Source organism: Delphinapterus leucas, chromosome 20, assembly GCF_059928025.1.
Source record: "Delphinapterus leucas isolate spDelLeu-1000000601 "Yukka" chromosome 20, BTC_Dleu_Yukka2, whole genome shotgun sequence".
In the NCBI taxonomy this organism is placed as follows: Eukaryota; Metazoa; Chordata; class Mammalia; order Artiodactyla; family Monodontidae; genus Delphinapterus; species Delphinapterus leucas.
The window spans coordinates 43,299,015-43,317,538 of NC_143148.1; the positions used below are offsets into that span (position 1 = coordinate 43,299,015).

Genomic DNA, 18,524 nt, shown 5'->3' on the forward strand with positions numbered 1-18,524 from the left:
GTCAGACAGGGAAAGAAGAGTGCTAACTCTGGTTGAATGACTTCTGTGTGCCAGGTCCTCTACGTGTATATAATCTTATCTAATTTTCCCAAGAAATTCTGTAAAGAGGCTGTTGTTGGGCCCATTTTATAGATGGGGAAACTGTAGCACAGGGACCTTCAGAAATTTGTTCAAGACTCATTCAGCTGATAAATACTAGTGCTAAGAATTGAACCTACCAACTCGAAGGAAGTTGCTCAAAACCACACAAGCTGAGAGTTGTAAAGCCGTGGGCTCTAGAGTCACACTGCTTGGGATCAAATCCCAAGCTGCTGCTTTTCAGCTTTGTGATCATGGGAATGTTTCTCAACCTCTTGGTGCCTCAGTGTCCTTATATATAAAAAGAGGATATTAATAGCACTTACCTCATATGGCTATTGTAAGGATTAAATTTTACTCTTGGGGCTTCCCTGGTGGTGCAGTGGTTGAGAGTCCGCCTGCCGATGCAGGGGACACGGGTTCGTGCCCCGGTCCGGGAGGATCCCGCATGCCGCGGAGCAGCTGGGCCCGTGAGCCATGGCCGCTGAGCCTGCGCGTCCGGAGCCTGTGCTCCGCAACGGGAGAGGCCACAGCAGTGGGAGGCCCGCGTACCGCAAAAAAAAAAAATAATTTTACTCTTTACCCACTAGGGAAAGATTCTGAAAAACAAGCTAGCTTTGGGATTCCCTGGCGGTCCAGTGGTTAGGACTCTGCGCTTCCAATGCAGGGGGCGTGGGTTCGATCACTGGTCAGGGAACTAAGATCCCGCATGCTGCATGGCATGACCAAAAAAACCCAAAAAACAACAAACTAGATTTTGCTTCTTGTATCAAGAATTTACGTCGAGTTCTTCCTTCACCAGCATTTTTAAGGATTTCCAAAGATTCCACATAGCCATGCATCATTTCCACGGACGTAGCCCTTAATTTTCCTAATTTCTGGGTGGCCCTCTGGCTGAAGAAGATAGAACCTAGATCTCCCACCACTTAAATTCTTTTATCGCTGAAAGGAAAATCTCATGAGAGTGAAATTAAAAGTGTTTTTTTCTGCCCTTTGAAGAAGGGCGAACTTTCTATATTTGCCTTAGTCTTAAATATGGGTCTGAAACATACCAGACAAGTGCACCATTATGAGAAATGATTGTCTCACAACGGGTGTGAGTGTTAAGTTTAATGTATTACAGGATCAAATGCACCTCTGACTTCCATTTGTGTGTATCATTGTGATCATCAATCTGAGAAGGATGTGTCTGATGCATCAACAAAACATGCCTGTTCTCTGTAACTTCTGGTAGACTGCTATCATAGGCATGATAAACGCTGAAAAGGCACATTTCTCCATCTCCACGGGCCAGTCCAAATCACTTCCTGTGGTGAGATTGAAGGTGGGGATGAAGAACTAGGTTGAGTGAGAGAGAGGGCTTGCTCCTCCTTACATAGTCCTATAATTAGCCCAATTTCCAAAACTGCCTTCTGGCATTTCAAAGCATATTCCATCAGTTCTCAAAGTTCTAATCTTCCTGTAGCCTACTCTAACAAGTATCCAGCTGTAAACATTGCCTTAGCTTTAACTGCTACTTTCTAATTCACCTTACCAACTTGTCCAGGTGCATAGATGAGATGGCTGACTGAAATCCTTTAAGTGAAATTAAAGCCCATTTTTACAACATAGCCCATGTCCTCAGTTTACTATTGGTGTGGAAATCCTTGTGACAGCCACTTTATAAGACTTCTTTAATAAGTACCCTAGTTTCAGTGGTCCAGGCCTTGTGCTCTCCCCATCCCCAGCTCTTCTTTGCAGCAGGGGGAGTTCCATGGGAACACAGGCCCATAGGTAGGAGCCAGGTGCAGTACTACTGCTTCCTCTTGGCTTCAGTTCCCTAACCACATCTACTTTTCATCCTGCCACTAGACAATGGTGGAAAATCAGCAGGAGCTTTTTTTTTCTTTTCATTAAAAAAAAAAAAGATTGAAGTATCATATACATATAGAAAAGTATATAAAGTACACTAATTTTAATAGTGTAGTTTTATGGTTCTCTACATATCTGCTATCACCCAGATCAGTACGGAGAAACTTCTAATAACCCATAAAGTTTCCTTTTTTCCCTTCCTAAGCTATACCTGCCCCAGAGGTAAGCACTATTCTGAATTTTTATCAGCATCAATTTATTTTGATTGTCCTTGAACCTCATTTTTTTAAAAAAATTATTTATTTATTATTTTTGGCTGTGTTGGGTCTTCGTTGCTGCGCGCAGGCTTTCACTAGTTGCAGAGAGTGGGGGTACTCTTAATTGCGGTGCGCAGGCTTCTCATTGCGGTGGCTTTTCTTGTTGCGGAGCACGGGCTCTAGGTGCGTGGGCTCCAGTAGTCATGGCATGTGGGCTCTAGAGCGCAGACTCAGTAGTTGTGACGCACAGGCTTAGTTGCTCCGCGGCATGTGTGATCTTCCCGGACCAGGGCTTGAACCCCTGTCCCCTGCATTGGCAGGCGGATTCTTAACCACTACGCCACCAGGGAAGTCTGAACCTCATTTTAATGGAATTAAATCCCCATGTTTCCAGTAAGTTGATAGATACGGACACGTGGGTAAGTTTGGGTCAAATTTTAGGGGGCAAGAATATTTCATAGGCTGTGCTGTGTATTGTATTTCCTGTTGTCTCACATTACAAGGCGTATGATGTCTGGTGTCTCATTTTAGTGATGTGAAGATTGATCAGTGGTGTTTCTAGTAGGATACATCCATAATAAACTTCCCCATCAACCTTCCTCCTATTGGTTTTAAGTAACCACTGGTGATTGTTGCCTAGATTGTTGCTGTTATTTCATAGAGGTTACACTTTTTTACACATAAGGAAACAGATACAGAGACGGGTACTAACTTGCCTAATGTTACATAGCTAATTAATGATGAATCCAAAATTTCAATCCAGACAATCTGACTCCAGACCCAGTCTCTTACCCAATACATAATACTGTATCCTGAAAATTTTCCCATGTCATTAAGCATCTTTTTCCTGTCATTAACACACATTTTCCACATCCTCTATAATTTTTAATGATTGCATGAGACTATATCATTTGAATGTATCATAATTTTTTTCAACTGACCAGCTTAAAGGTTGTTCTAATTTTTCACTATTATGAATTATGTTAAGATGAATATTCTTGTAGCTAAATCTTTGTGCAGATCCACGATAATTTCCTAGGAAAAATTTCTAAAAGTAGAATTTCTTAAAAGCATGTGCATATTTTAAAACATATTTATTGCTAAATTATCTTCCCAAGAGATTGTGCCAGTTTATATTTTAATGTTTGAGAATATTTGTACCCTCATCAGCACTATATATGCTATGTGTTTTTTTTATCAAGCAGATATATAAAGAAATGTTATTGTGTTTTTATTTTCATTTATTCAATTGACAGGGTTAAATATTTTTCATATTTTTATTAGCTAAATTTTTGTGTGTGTGGAGGGTGTATGTGTGTGTGTGTGAATTGCCTGTTCCTATCCTTTCTTCATTTTTCCATTGGGGTGTTGATTTTGTTATTTAATTTGTAAAAAGCTTTATATATTTACAGATCTTGAACCACTAACATTTATGTTGTAAATATTTTCTTTGGTTTTTTTACATTTTAGTTTTGTTCATATTTTCTGTTTCCTTTGTTTTGAAATGTAGAAGGTTTTTATTTTGATGTAGGCAAATCTATCTTTTCTTTTATGGTTTCTCTCTTATATAGAAAGGCTTTCTTAAACCAACATTTTATAAGTATGAATCTATATATTTTAATCTGTACTCCTCAACATAGAAAATATGGTGGAAGGATTTTGGTTTCATTTCTTTTATTTAAGGAACTATTTAGTTTTTTATTGTACTTTTAGAAATTTAATCTTAATGCATTGCTAAATTACCAGTCACTCCAAATGTTTCTCCATCTGTTTCCTCTTATATGGCCCAATGTCGATGTTGACAATAACCTGTGGGCTGTTATATGTCATTGCATTTTTTTAAAACTTCTTTTAAATGTATAACATTAAATAACTGTGCCCAAGATATTGAATCGATAATTGGGGCAATACCTGACAAGTGGAATTAAAGCAAAGGGTACTGAGTACATCTGTAAGGGTATTTCCTTCTGAGATTGCCTAGAGCATTATTCCTGATCTGATATAGACTACACTCTTTTCTCACATATGCCAGATGAAGTATCTTTTCTCTCTTCAGCAGAGCTGGACAAACACTACCCAGTTCTTTGTTCCTCTAGACCAGTGATTCTCAAATGGGGGAGTGGGGGGAAGAATTTGCCCCCCAGGGGACATTGGCAATGTCTGGAGACATTTTTAGTTGTTACAACTGGGGACAGGGGGGACATTACTGGCATTTAATGGGTACAGGCCAGGGAAGTTTCTAAACATCCTACAGTGCACAGGACAGCCCCCTGCAACCAAGAATGATCTGGCCCAGAATGTCAGTAGGGCTCCTGCTGAGGCACCCTGTTGTAGAACTCATGTCCTGCTTTATAACATCACTCAGATATGTTAAGTTACATCCAGGACTGCCACATACAATTGTGCAGGTTATTCTCAGATTCAAAAAGTCCAAGAGGCATTATGTATGAATGGCAGGGCCTGGAGCTGTACAGTACTCACCTGTGCAGTCATCCTGGTGGCCTTGACTGAATTCTACCCTATCCTACATCTCAGTTACATCTTAGATTGCCATCTCACTGGAGAGAGCTTGAAAAAGTTATTCATTCCTTCCTGTAATTAGAAATCCTCTTGGATGTGGGAGGTTCTGCACATGGCTAATCTTATCTATTTTATACCAATTCTATGAGCATACTTTTTAGTGGATACCTTTTCTGATATCTGCTGAATATAGGAGTGTGTCCTTATTATAGAGCCTGTGGCCACCTTTGAAGTGATTACATATGCCTCCTTTTTTTTTTGCCTTCCTTTTACATTTAATGGACCATAATATGAACTAAAGTATATTTTTAAATTATCCCTTGTATTTAGGGAATGTTTTCTATCCTTTGCTGATATTTATTTCTCATTCTAAGGAAAAAGAGAAATAAATGAAATTGCTTTTGACTTGTATGTGGCTCTCATTTGAATTTCAATCTTGGATCAGAAGTCCTTGATGGAAAAACAGTTTCCTCCTCTGCCCATAGTAATACTCAGACATTCTCTGAATTCTAATCTCCTGCTTTTGTCAAGTCTAAATCATATAAATTCCTGGGTTATTTGGTAGCTCTTTCTAATGCTCAAAGCTCTTTTTTTAATCTTTTGTTTTTTTTAATTGGGGTATAGTTGCTTTACAGTGTTGTGTTAGTTTCTACTGCACAGCGAAGTGAATCAGCTGTATGTATACATATATCCCCTCTCTTTTAGGTTTCCTTCCCATTTAGGTCACCACAGAGCACTGCATAGAGTTCCTTGTGCTATATAGCAGGTTCTCATTAGTTTTTTATCTTGACTATGTTTATTTTTTTCTTAATCTTGAGAGCAGAGGCATCAATGTAGTTCAGTTCAAAAACGTTTTTTGAGTAGGCACTGAATGGCCGGTTCTGTGCCTGGGGCTGGAAATAGGAGCACGAAAAAGCCACCGTCTCTTCCTTCAAGGAGCTTATAGTTTAATCAGAGCCGTCAACTCATACACAGATCTTCTAAGGTGACCTGCTAATTTAGGGAGAGGGCTGTGTAGGGTATTATGGGGGCTCAGAGGAAACGGTCTTGTCTGTCTTTTTCTCTTTGGGACCCTGCAATTGAATGTGGCAAAGTGCTTTGGGGCTACATCAGTTCCTCATCGTTATCAAGAACAGCAGGTCAGTTTTTGAAAAATGGCTTTGTATGTTAGCTTTCAGAGATTTTCAACTCACAGCATAGCCTGAAGGTGAAAAGGTGGATTGGATGTGTGAATAATTGGATACTCGTCTGGGAGTTCAGCATTCATAGATTTCAGCAGCAATGAACAACAGTCAAGGATTAGAGTTCACATACTTTGAAAGGAGAATTTTTCAGCAAAATTCAGAGAATTAAATGAAGTGCTTCTTGCCAAGTTTGCCTAGTAGGTTAGCATCAGTATAGTTCAATTCAATAAATACTTATATTAATATAAATTGGAAATACTAATCTGGCCAAACTTGGAAGTTGGAGCCCAGACCGAATAATTTTTTTTCTTCTCTTCCTCCTTCTGTTTTTCTTCCTCATGTCAATTTTTCTGAGAGATACAACTTTAAAATCTATTCTTAGACCTTTCCCTTCCTAATTGTATCAGTAATACGTGATAATTTTGGACAATTTGGAAAATATTAAGTGTAAAGAAAATAATCACTAATAGTCTCACCATTCAGAAGTAACCATTCTTTGTTTACATTTTGATGTTTCCTTCTAGTTTCTTTTTCTTTCTCAGACTTGTAATTACATTGTATGTATCCTGCTTTTTAAAAAAATTAACATTATAAGCACTTTTCCATGTCATTAAATATTTCTTGAAAATATAAGATTTATTGGTTGTTATTAATTAATAACCTGAATTTATCATAATTTTATTTAATTATCTTCTAGAAAGATATTGTTTAATTAGGTGGTTCCAGTTCCTTACTTTATGAGGAACTTTATGAGGATTATAAGAAGTATGCTATTGATTATTCTTATACGTAAATCCTTTGGTGAATCTTTGATTCTTTCCTTAGGATAGGTTCTTAGAAAGGAATTACTAGGTCACAGTATGTGCCTGCTTTTAAGGCTCTTGATATTTAGTGCTAAGTTGCCTTCCAGAAAGGGATCCTCTTGTCAGCAGTGAATGAGACTGCTAATGTCTCACAGAGAAAAGTTATTCCATGGCTTCAGACCAATCCTCTAACCCTGACCAGCTATCTCTAAAATGTGTACCTTTGCTCCCAGAATGAATGGAGGAACCTGTCAGAGAATGTTGTGGGGGGGTGTGGATGAAGGGAAGGAGGTCAGGGAAGGACTGATGGATGGATGCATGACTCAGTGTGAACCCATTGCTGCCCTAGAAGAACAACTTAGACCTGGTAGTGTCACCATGACATACAAAGCACAGCACTTATTTTTAGAGGCAGAACGTAGTCTTCTAGTCAGCAAGCTCAGACAAGTTCTAGTTTACTCTAGGTCAGAAACTTCTAAAACGGAGAGCAGGAATAGAAAGCCATATTCACGTTGCTTCATCTTAAGAGTACCTTCAGTGAACTCTGTAAGAAAGATCAGGAATTAATATTTGGAAAGAGGAATGAGGGAAGAGAACTAAATCTCAGGTCTGTTGGGAGTGTGCCACGGCAACTAGAATGACACTGGGAATGTGGGGACAAAGCAGCTTATACTTCCAGGTTAGGAGGTACCTTTTCTCAAATTCCTCTATATGCCAGGAGAAGGATAGGTCCTGGGCTTTAGGGTATATTTCTAACTCTTACAACCTGCAGAACACCCTTATTTAATGTGCTTTGTCAACTCTTTTCCATATCACCTGCTTAATTTTTATGTTTTAGTTCAGCATTCACTTTGCCACCTCAGAGTTCATCCAAGTGATGAGCAACCCATGATCCCATCCAGCTCCAGGATGAAGCCCGTAATCTGATTTTAGAAAACCTGATGATACCTGCCCAGAGAGGGGCAAATTCAGCTCCAAATTCTGCTCTGACAAACACCTTCTTCTAGCCAGTTGTAGAAAACAAAGGAAAATGGAATAATTGGATTTGTCTAGCAGGCTACTGTGAGTTCCAGTTGGGTTGGCCTCAGAATTAAGATGAGGAGATTTTTTTTTTTTTTGCGGTACGTGGGCCTCTCACTGTTGTGGCCTCTCCCGTTGCGGAGCACAGGCTCCGGACGTGCAGGCTCAGCAGCCATGGCTCACGGGCCCAGCTGCTCTGCGGTATGTGAGATCTTCCCAGACCGGGGCATGAACCTGTGTCCCCTGCATCGGCAGGCGGACTCTCAACCACTGCGCCACCAGGGAAGCCCAGAGGAGAGAAGCTTTTAAACAGCTGCATAATATTTTATAGTATAGATACACCACAGTTTACTTATTCAACCATTCCTCTATGGATGAAACTTCACATTTTTTCGTATGACATGCAGTACTGCAATATAAATTCTCATATTTGTGTGCTAATGGAAATATATATTATATGTGTATATATGCATATTTCATATATATGTACATATTAAAGAACTGGACCTTTATTTCTGTAAGATTGATATTTGCCAAAGTGGATTCACTCAAAGGCTGTTTATATTTTAAATTGTTTTTATACTGACAGATTACTTCCTGAAATTGTGGGTGAGATAGGGCTTTTTGAACCCCCTGCTGTGTCTGTTGTCAAATGGAGAAAAATATCTTTTGAAGATTGTGTTTTTCAAAGTGAATGGACTAAAAAAAGTCCTCTTTTGTGTTATTTTGTTTGTCTTGATGGCAATGGGAAAAAAAGGCTTGTTTAAAGTAATAAATTGCTGGGAATTCCCTGGTGGTCCAGTGGTTAGGGCTCCATGCTTTCACTGCTGGAGCCCAGGTTCAGTCCCTGGTTGGGGAACTAAGATCCTGTAAGCTGTGTGGCAGCAGCCAAAAAGAAAAAAAGTAATAAATTATTAATTCATTTTGCTATTAAGTAATGTATAAGACTACTCAAGGAATGACAAATCGCCTTTAGAAGTATCTTACTCAACAAAATTTGTTTAAAGGTGCAGCATTATAATGAATCAACTTAAGGGCATTCTAATTAGGTAGTTTCCAGAAATATTTAAACTTTTAATTTGCTAATTTAAAAATTTTAGGGTAAGGGCTTTTTCTTTCATAACATATGTTTTGGTTCCCTTATGTGTAGTAAAGGACCTCAGAACATAATGGCTTAAAACAACCACCATTTATTTGTTCAGAATTCTGTAATATTGGTAATGCTTGGCAGGGACAGCTCATCTGCTCCACATGGTGTTGTCTGGGCTCAGCTGGTGGTTCTACTGCGTGTGGTGTAGGCTGGGCTCACCCAGGAGGTTGCATTCAGGTGGGATCTTGACTGGGGCACCCTAGTGCTCCTCCACATGGCTTCTGTCTGTCCCTGTGTGTGGATACTCATCATTCAGTAGTCTAAGTCAAACTTCTTTGCTGCATGGTGAATGGTTTCCCAGAGAACGAAAGCAGAAGCTGCCAGACCTATTAAGAGCTAAACCTAGAACTGGCTTAGTATGACTTCTGCCACATTCTACTGTCAAAGTAAGTCCCCAAATCAGCCCCGGTTCAAGGGGAAGGGAAGTAGCCTCTGACTCTTGATGAGAGAAACGGCGCTCAGGGATGGTGTGTTGGCAGCATACCTGCATACCAACTACTACACGGTCAAAAGTAGTGCAAGCTTATTGCCACGAGCCTAACAATACACAGGTATATAAAGAAAAATCCAGTCTCTCCCAAATATTAGTTATATTTAATATTCTTACCTCCCAAAGTAAACAATGATAGTAGTTTGATATATATTCTTTCACACCTTTCCCTGTGTTCCTATAGGTATATGCAAACATATATGGGCTTTTTATATGGGCTTCTTTTCTTTTACAAAAACAGAACATTAACATACTATTACTTTTACTCTTACTGTTATTACATACTGTTAGTCTGCAGTTTGCTTTCTTTGAAATCAACTTTACCGAGGTGTAATTTACATACAGTAAAATGTCCCCATTTTAAGTACACATTTCAATGAGGTTTGATATAAACTCATGTAACCATCACTATAGTCAAAATATAGAACATTTTCATCACCTCAGGAAGTTCCTCTGTGCCCAGATCATCTCCCATTCCACACCCCAATCCTGCCCACCACTGATATGCTTTCTGTTATTATAGGTTAGATTTGTCTTTTTAGAGCATCATATAAATGGAATCATAAAGTGTATACCCTTTCATGTTTGAATTCTTTTGCTCAGCAAAAGTTTTTGAGATTCATCCATGTTGTGTATATTAATAGTTCACCACTTTTTATTGCTAAGTAGTAGTACTTTATATGACTATGCCACAGTCGTTCATACATTTACCTGTTGATGGACATTCAGGTTGTTTCCAGTTTTGAACTATTATGAGTGTAGTTGCTGTGAATATTCTGGTACAAGTCTTAGTGTGAAGATCTATCTGCCTATATATAGAAAGAGATATATATAGATATGTAGATATATATAGAGAGAGATATGTTTCTCTTGGGTAAGTACCTAAGAGTGGAATTGTTGGGTCATATGGTAGGTGTATAAGAACCTACCAAACTGTTTTCCAAAATAGTTGTACCATTTTACATTATGACTAGCAAGGTATGAGAGTTCCAGTTGCTCCATATCCTTGCCATCACTTGGTATCAATATTATTTTTTTAGTTTTTAGCCATTTTAATGAATCCGTAATGGCATCTCATTGCGGTTTTAATTTGTATTTCCCTGATGACTAATTGTGTTCAGCTCATGTTTTTTCAAGTGCTTATTTTCTATTCCTGTATCTCTTTTGTGAAGTAACTGTTAAGATCTTTTTCCATTTCTTCATTGGATTATTTCTCTTTATTTCTCCAAGTCTTTATTGTAAGAATTTTTATATGCAGTAGATACAAGTCCTCTGTCACATATATGTATTGCAAATAGTTTTTACCAGTCTTTTCATTTTACTTATTTATTTAGGCTCCACCAGGTCTTAGTTGGGGCACATGGGCTCCTCACTGTGGCATGCAGGCTTCTTAGTTGCAGCATGTAAACTCTTAGTTGCAGCACCAACCAGTCTTCTCTCTTTTTTTTTTTTTTTTTTTTTTTTTTTTTTTGCGGTACGCAGGCCTCTCACTATTGTGAGCACAGGCTCTGGACGCGCAGGCCCAGCGGCCATGGCTCACAGGCCCAGCCGCTCCGCGGCATGTGGGATCCTCCCAGACCGGGGCACGAACCCGTGTCCCCTGCATTGGCAGGCGGACTCTCAACCACTGCGCCACCAGGGAAGCCCCAACCAGTCTTCTCTTAATGGTGTCTTTTGAGGAGCAGACATTACTTTTTCTGGTTAAAATAATATTTACTTATAATATTAAGTAAATATGCAAAAACATAAAATTAGTTATATATTTTAGCTCATTTACAGCTTTAAAAACATATACATTTAAAATTTTAGGGACTTCCCTGGTGGTCCAGTGGCTAAGACTCCATGCTCCCAATGCAGGGGGCTCGGATTAGATCCCTAGTCAGGGAACTAGATCCCACATGCCGCAAATAAAGATCCCGCATGCTGCAACTAAAGCTCCCACATGCTGCAACGAAGATCCCGCATGCCACAGCTAAGACCCGGCACAGCCAAATAAATAAATAAATATTTAAAAAATAAAAAAAGATTAAAATTAAAAAATAAAAATTTAATGCCAATTTTTTGCCAATTTAATGCAAAAAAATCAAATTGATGACATTATTTTGATATAATAGATTATGTGTTGCTAAAATGAGATGAAATCATTGTCCACAATGTACGTATGGTTCTGATGTTAAGGTAGAGAATTTTTTTTAGATCAGCATGCCCAAGTTATTATATATTGTATGATGAATCCTTACTCCCATATTTTCCCTCTGTATAAACTATTACAAAACCCTTGGGTTCTGAAGTCAGGTTGCCTGCATTCAAATCCCAAAGCTGCCACTTCCTGAATCTTGAATATGTGACCATATGCAAGTTACTTAATATCTCTGTCCCTGTTTCCTCATTTGTAAAATGTTCATCATAGTAAGACCTATTTCTTAGAGCTCTTGTGAGGCTTACAGGAGTTAATAAATGTAAAGTGCCAGGTATATAGTAAATACTCAATTAATGCTATTTATTACCGTTTATTACCTCAAACTCTATGCAGTTACTCTTCAAGGACTAAAGCCTCAGTTCTGTAGGGACACCAGACAGTTTTGGGTAGAATTTCAACTACCTCAAGAAAACAGGAACTGAACTCAAACCAGGCTTCTTACGTAAATCCAGGGACCGGGTTTGTACTATCTCCCCCACCCCCTCCTACCCCCAACACACGTAAGGATGAAAACTCCAGTTACCTCTGGGAACAAGCTTCTCTCTTGGAAGATGAAAGAAGGCACACCCACCACCAAACCCTGGTCCTGGCAACTAGGACTTATTTCTGTTATTTCTCAAGGCTGAAAGACCCTGAAGTAAAACTGCTTCTCAATTGGGTTACCTGCACCATCAGTTTCTTCTTTCTACTGAATATATTTTAAACAAATAAACAAAACACTTTCTTAACCCCATACCCCCTTCAAACTATAGCCCTGTTTCTCTGGTCTCTTCCACAGTTAAACTCTTAGAAAAAGTTGTCTGAACTTGCTGGCTGCACTACCTCCTTTACCATTTTCTTCCCAAGTCACTCCGAGGGGACTTTTATCCCCAGCATTCCCTTATCAACCAAAATATTGAAAAAGCCAATGATCAATTCTTCATCCTCATACTACCTGACCACCCAGTAGCATTTGATATGTTTGACCATTGCCTCCTTCTTGAAACTCCTTCCTCTCCAGGCCTCCCATGCAATAGACTTGCCTGATGGCTCTTACCTCATGGCTTTTCTTCCTCAGTCTTCTTCGCTGGCTCCTTCCCCACTACCAGATCTCCAAAGTTTGGAGTCCCCTAAGGCTCTGTCCTTAGTCCTCTCTCTTTACACGGTACTACTCATTACCTGGTCAGTCTGACTAGAAGTTTATCAATTGTATTAACATTTTTTTCAGAGAACTAGCTTTAGTTTAATTAATTTTCTTTATTGTTTTTTGGTTTTCCATTTCATTGGTTTTCCCTCCTATCTTTAATATTTCTTGCTGTAGTTATCTATCGCTACATGACAAATTACCTCAAAACTTACCGGATTAAAACAACAAACATTTATCTCATAGTTTTTGTAATTCAGGAGTTCAGTTATGCCTTAACTGGCATAAGTTATGTAACTGGGTGCCAGTTATGCCTTAACTGGGTGCCTCTGACTCAAGGATTTTCATAAGGCCGAAATCAAGGTGTTGGCTGGGCTACAGTCTTATCTGAAGAATCAACTGAGAATAGAGCAGTTCTCAAACTCACTCACATAGTTGTCAGGATTCAGTTGTTTTCAGGCTGTTGAACTGAAGGCCTCAGTTCCTTGCTGACTGTTGACCACAGCTTCCTTCAGCACTTTGCCACATGGGCCACTCCACAGGGCAACCCAACATGGCAGCTAGCTACCACCAGAGTGAGCAATCAAGAGAGCAGGAGAGGGCAAGCGAGATGAAAGTCTTCGTCATTTGTACCTAATCTCAGAATTGACATCCCATTACTTTTGCCACATTCTGTTTTTTGCAAGCAAGTCACTAGGTTCAGCCCTAATTCAACAGGAGGGAATTACATAAGGTATGAATATCAGGAGATGGGGATTGTAGGATGCCATTTTAGGGGTTGCCTACAACAACTTCCTCCTATAAACTTTTGATTTAACTTGTTTATTTTTCTAGTTTCTCAAGGTGAAAGCTTAGATCACTGATTTTGGACCTTTCCTCTTTGCTAAAGGAAGCATTAAAAACAATAAATTATCCTATAAAAATTACTTTAGTGGCATTCCATAAATTTTGATGTGTTTTCATTTCAAAATATTTTCTAACTTTACTTGTAATTTCTTTTTCTACCATGGATTACTTAGAAATGTGGTGTTTTTTGTTTAAACTTCAAATATTTTCCTATCTTTTCATTCATTATATTTTCCTTTACCTCATTGAACGTAGTTGTAATAGCTGCTTTAAAATCCATTTCTGATAATTGAAATGTCTGTATCATTCAGTTTTGGCCTCTTTTGAGTATCTTTCTCCTTGAGAATGGGTTATATTTTTGTTTTACAAGTAATTTTGGATTATGTCCTGGACATTATTAAATTATGTTGGGAAGGCTATAGATTCTGTTATGGTACTCCAAACTGTTAAATTTTTGTTTTAACAGGCAATTAAATTAGACTCAAACTTCAAACTTTGTCTTACCTGCAGTGGGCCATAGCTCAAATCTCACTTCAGGTCTTTCAGCCTTAGCTACAAGCTGCTTTGAGTCTAGTCTTCACATACTGAATTTCAGCACATTTCCTTGAGGTCCAAGAGAGACAATGGGAGACTATATTCACCCACCTGAATCCTTATCTTCTTCATAATCTGTGTCCTGCTTGTTTACTGCTGTGGGAGTAAATAAAGTTACAAGAGAAGAAGTCATCATTCTCATCCTTTTTCAAATTCTGGCCAGGTTTCTACGACCTGGCTTAGCTCAAGAAGCCAAGATCATAAAGAGCCATATGTGCTCAGTTAAGGGATTTCAATTTATGTTGACTTAATTTTTTTAAATTTTTTAATAAATTTATTTGTTTATTTATTTATTTTGGCTGTGTTGGGTCTTCGTTGCTGCACACAGGTTTTCTCTAGTTGTGGCGAGCAGGGGTTACTCTTCGTTGTGGTGCTCGGGCTTCTCATTGCGGTGGCTTCTCTTGTTGCAGAGCATGGCCTCTAGGCACGTGTGCTTCAGTAGTTGTGGCGCATGGGCTTAGTTGCTCTGTGGCATGTGGAATCCTCCTACAACAGGGCTTGAACCTGTGTCCCCTGCATTGGCAGGCGGATTCTTAACCACTGCGCCACTTGGGAAGCCTTATGTTGACTTTAAATGGAAGTCACTGAGAGATTTTAAGGAGGGAAGAATTAATCATAATTACATTTTAGCAAAATCATTTTGGCTGCTCTGTGAAGGATGAGAGTGGGACAAGACTAGAAGCAGGTAGACTCATAGGATGTTGTTGGGCAATCTGGGAATGAGATGATGATGGATATTGAGTGAGGATTTACATGTGAGAAAGAAGGCAAATGATGTCCCCAGATAGGAAAGAAAGCATGAGAACAAATGTGGGATGCCTGTGTTGCGAATGGAGGACTTGACCTGTCTCCCTATAGCAAGTTGTGTTGGGTGCCTTGGGTAGTAAGGCTAGATAGAGAGGGTGGGCAGACCACAGAGAGCCTTGAACACTGGGCAGAGTTAGGACTTGATGTGACGGGCATTTGGGAATCACTATGGATTCTTAAGAAAGGAAGCCACGTGATGACAGATGTGTAGGTATGGTTGGCAGGGGCATGAAACATGAGTGAAGAAAGGAGAGGCTGGAGACAGAGAGATAGCTAGGAGGCTGTTTTGGCATTCCTAGGCATAAAGAGATGAAGACTTTGATTAGAGGGATGTCCGTGAGGATGGTGAGAAAAAATAGACATTATAGACAATTCAGAAGAAGAAATGAGAGACTGTCACCTCTTAACATTTAGTGGAGATGGAGTTATAATCCACCTGGCAGTTCCACCAAGTGTAATCCACCCAGTTATTCTCATAGAAATGTTGAGAGGCTCAAATGAAATAATATACATAATATGAAATATTTGTGTCATTATAAATATAAATATTTGAGTGTTATTATAGAGATGTATTTACGACTATATTAATTCCTGTACTGGGGTTGCCAGGGACTAAAGTAGAGAGGTAGGACCACCTACAGTGGCAGCCGTTAGGCAGGTAAATAGGAAATTGATGTATAGATTTAACCTTGGGACACATTTTACCTTTCTCTGTCAGAGGTATGCACTGTGACCCCCGGAGTCATAAATTCCTAAGTTTTGATCTTGACTCTAACATTTAATAGCTATGAACAAGTTACATAACCTCTCTGTTCCTTATCTGTAAAATGGGGATAATTATGGTAGCTTCCTGATAGGGTGGTTATGAAATTTAAAAGATAATATATGTAAAGTGTTCACAGCCAGCATCTTTCATGGTAAGCAGTGAATAAATGTTGGTTGCTATTATTTTCTTGTTGTCTTTTTTTTTTTTTTTGCGGTACGCGGGCCTTTCACTGTTGTGGCCTCTCCTGTTGAGGAGCACAGGCTCCGGACGCGCAAGCTCAGCGGCCACGGCTCACGGGTCCAGCCGCTTTGCGGCATATGGGATCCTCCTGGACCAGGACATGAACCCGTGTTCCCTGCATTGGCAGGCGGACTCTCAACCACTGCGCCACCAGGGAAGCCCACCACATCTTCTTTATCCATTCCTCTGTTAATGGACATTTAGGTTGTTTCCATATCTTGGCTATTGTAAATAGTGCTGCTGTGAACATCGGGGTGCATGTATCTCTTTTTTTTTTTAATATTTATTTATTTGGTTGCACTGGGTCTTAGTTGAGGCAGGCGGGCTTCTTCGTTGCAGCTTGCTGGCTCCTTAGTTGCGGCACATGGGCTTCTTAGTTGTGGCATGCAGACTCTTAGTTGCCGCATGCATATGGGATCTAGTTCTCTGACCAGGGATCTATCCTGGGCCCCCTGCATTGGGAGCGCGGAGTCTTAACCACTGCGCCACCAGGGAAGTCCTGCGTTTTTCTTTTTGAGTTATGGTTTTCTCTGGATATATGCCCAGAAGTGGGATTGCAGGATCATACTGTAGTCCTATTTTTAGTTTTTTAAGGAACCTCCATACTGTTCTCCACAGTGGCTGCACCAATTTACATTCCATGGGGCTTTTATGTTAAGGAATTACAGGGGTTGACAAACCACTGCCCTTGGGCCACATCCGACCTGCTGCCAGTTTTTGTATAGCTCATGAGCTACAAATGTTTTTCACATTTTTAAATGGTTGGGGGAAGGGGGAAGCAAAAGAAGAATAATTTTCTGTGACGTGAAATGCAAATTTTAGTGTCCATGTAAAGTTTTATTGAAACAGTCATGCTTATTTATGTATTGTCTATGGCTATTTTTGCACTACAGTGGCAAAATTGAGTAGTTACAATGACAAACAGAAATTGGCCCTCGAAGCCAAAAGTATTTATTTACTGTCTGGCTTTTTACAGAAAAAGTCTGCTGGCCCTATTCTAAGGTAACCATTATTCAAGTTCATGTATATGTATTTCTTTGGCAGACCTTCATTGCTTGCTTTTTCAACAAAGTTTCTTTGGAAGTAACTAATCTTTCCAAATCATTCTTAAGTTTTTCTTCCCATCAAATCAAGCTTTGTATCCTACTTTAAACTCTGTATCCTACTTTAAACTTTTACCCTTTATAATTAAACCTCTTTAAGTAGATTTGAGTAGATATTGCATTTCTTTTCTGAAATCACCAGCTGCAGTCATTAGCTCAGGAGATAGAAGATGCCATTGGCAAAGAGTCCATTCTTTAAAGATGACACAATTACAGTTGGCCCTACTTATCTGCGAACCTGCAGATACGGAGGGCCAGCTAAGTAACTTGAACATCCCTGAATTTTTATATCCTTGGGGAGTCCTGGAACTAATCCCCCACAGATATTGAAGGACAACTGTATACTTGAATGTTTCAGTGTTTAATTCTGCTGTTATTTTTATTTTTTATTTTTTTGCGGTACACGGGCCTCTCACTGTTGTGGCCTCTCCCAGGCTCCGGACGCGCAGGCTCAGTGGCCACGGCTCACGGGCCTAGCCGCTCCGCGGCATGTGGGATCTTCCTGGACCGGGGCACGAACCCGTGTCCCCTGCATTGGCAGGCGGACTCTCAACCACTGCGCCACCAGGGAAGCCCTCTGCTGTTATTTTTATTTTCAGTGTCTTCATACTTTTGTCTTCTCATCTCACACCCCTAATTCCAATTTAGAGTAAATTAAAGCATTATAATTTGGATCCTTTATTGTGTCTGTGAAAGGACACAGGACAGTGAAACATCTGATTTTCTCTCTTATTTACAAGTTTTAAAATAGATTCTTGGATTTGTAATAGATTCTTGCATTCACTTTGACTTATGGGCTTGCAAGAGAGTAAACCAACTAATTAGAATATAATGTTCCCTTTAAAAGAAGTTGTAACTTCATTTTCTTTTTGCTGGGCCTGATGTGGTAAAGACTGATTTCATAGCAGTTGAAGGATCTTCTGTTAATAATTTAAACATAAAGTTATATTCTCAGGCCACAGGCTTCCTGATTTATGTTTGTCAATATTATGAGGCTAACTAACTCTTGGGCATGCTTTAACGAGTTTGAACATTTATGTAGTGAATTAAATTAATTAAGTCACTGGAATGGTTTTACTACTTTCATCATTACAGAATTGTAAAGAGAGTCTCCTTCATTTAAAATATCTAGTTTTTATCTTCTTTCATCTTTTAAAATAACTTGCCATAAACCTGGAACTTTTCCTTTCTTGTGATCACATTTCTGGGCTTTATTTTGTTAATTCCACCCTTCAGGAAAATTCCACCATGTTTCTGAAGTCTGTTACTGTCTCAAGCACACTTTTCAGGAGAACTAATCTCTTTTTCGTGTCAGTAACACACTGGGGTAGAGTCATTTGTTGTAGATTTTCCTTGTAGGGTAACTTTGTATAAACTGAAAGTTTATATGCTATTCAAACCAATCTTGGCGTTCAATGAGCTGTTGAGATGGAATGAGTAAGCTAGTTAATACATAACTATAGAAGTCTTGGCATCCTGTTTCAAACTGTCT

The 18,524-nt window shown here is 39.3% G+C and overlaps 1 protein-coding gene across 6 annotated transcripts in view; it reads left to right on the plus strand.

Annotated features, from left to right (window-relative positions):
* TANGO6 (transport and golgi organization 6 homolog) overlaps positions 1-18,524 on the plus strand; it is a 181,899-nt gene that overhangs the window by 106,561 nt on the left and 56,814 nt on the right. The gene's annotated exons all lie outside the window — the stretch shown is intronic.